The sequence below is a fragment of the Pseudorca crassidens genome, chromosome 3 (assembly GCF_039906515.1).
Source record: "Pseudorca crassidens isolate mPseCra1 chromosome 3, mPseCra1.hap1, whole genome shotgun sequence".
NCBI lineage: Eukaryota > Metazoa > Chordata > Mammalia > Artiodactyla > Delphinidae > Pseudorca > Pseudorca crassidens.
The window spans coordinates 99,190,897-99,192,523 of record NC_090298.1 but is presented as its reverse complement, the minus strand read 5'-3'; the positions used below and the strand labels follow the sequence as shown (position 1 = coordinate 99,192,523).

Genomic DNA, 1,627 nt, shown 5'->3' with positions numbered 1-1,627 from the left:
AGGACACATGAGATTCTTTTAAGTCAAGGACATGAAAAGGAAGTCCACTATCAATATTTAACAATTTTATAACCAACATAATCAGAAAATAGAGAAAAAATAAGAGCTATGAACTTTGAAAGTAGGACTTAAAACCATTCCTATTTGCAAATGATATGACTGGAGAATAATACATTGTGGGGAGCCCAGTATACTCACAAATATCAGTACAATAAATAAGAGAATTCAGCAAGTTAGCAAGATAAACAATTAATATAATTAAAGTAAATGCTTTCATATATACAAACAACTGCTTAGAAGTTATGATTGAAGAAAAGACAAACTTTCTAGCAGCATGAAAAAGTACTAAATACTAATAAACTCAATAAACTTATGCCAGTAGTGATAAAATTGCCTATTAAATAAATGGTTTTGGTGCAAAAATAGAGTCAGATACACACCAGGATCAATTTCTAATGGTTCAAACATTTAAATGTAAAGAAATGATTTTATGAAAGCTACCAGGAGAAGAAAAGAGAAAGAGAGGGAGAATTATTTTACAATCTCAATGGGGAAAAGGTCTTTCTGTGATCCAAAATTTAGAATCCATAAAAGAAATTATCAACAACAAAAAACACCTCTACATGGCAAAAAACAGCATACTGAACATCAAAGCATAAATGATAAACTGGGAAAAACATGTACAAGTCACATCATAACTGATTTCCGTAAGTTACAAAGAATTCCAAAAAAATAAACAGGAAAATAGAAAAGGAGATGAATAGAGTTTTTATGAGAAAATTTAAAATCGGCAAATGGCTCTTAAACATATGAAAACACACTGATTTCATTCAAAATAACAGTCAAAATACAAGTAAGCAGAGTGCTTACTTCTGTAGCACATACACCAAGAATTGAAGTGATCCAGGAAAATTATCATAGTTCCTGTGCAAGGATGATATGCAAATGCATGAAGCATCCCACATTAAAACAAACAGAGATGCTATTTGTAAGCATCAGTATGACAAAACTGCAAGAGTTTTAAAACACACTTGTTTTAAAATGTTTAAAACTGTCATTCATTGCTCATGAAAGTATAAATTGGTACATTCTCTATGGAGGGCAATTTTGAAGTATCTACCAAAAATTATAAGGCATACACCCTGTGAGCAACCAATTCCAATTCTAGGATTGTTTCTTACACATATGTTCATATACATAGAAAATGATGTATACACAAAGTTATTAATTGTGGACTAGATTGTAATAGCAAAGTTTATAAAGAAGCTAATCCATCCATAAATCCATGAATTTAAGCTATACTCTTAAATATATTACAGTATATCCACAGTGTAATAGGATACACTGTACATGTTGATCTAGGAAGATGTTCAAGACACACCTTTTAAGTAAAAAACCACAAAAGTAGAAGAGTGTGTATACTATGGCATCATTGGTGTAAAACACAGGAAAATAATGTATTCATATTTGCTTTTATATACATAAAAACCTGTCTGGAAAGACACAAAAGAATCTAACTAAGTAATATCTGTTTAAGGGTTTACTGGGACCTGGACAAAGAGAAATAGCATTGGAGGGAGATTTTGCAATGTGTCTTTTTATCCTCTTTGAAGTTTGAAACGTGAAT

The 1,627-nt window shown here is 30.8% G+C and overlaps 1 non-coding gene across 1 annotated transcript; it reads left to right on the top strand.

Annotated features, from left to right (window-relative positions):
• The first annotated feature begins 862 nt into the window (after nt 1-862).
• Nucleotides 863-969, top strand: LOC137222858 (U6 spliceosomal RNA). The gene has a single exon (XR_010942636.1). It is a non-coding gene; the product is annotated as a U6 spliceosomal RNA (small nuclear RNA).
• Nucleotides 970-1,627: the final 658 nt, after the last annotated feature.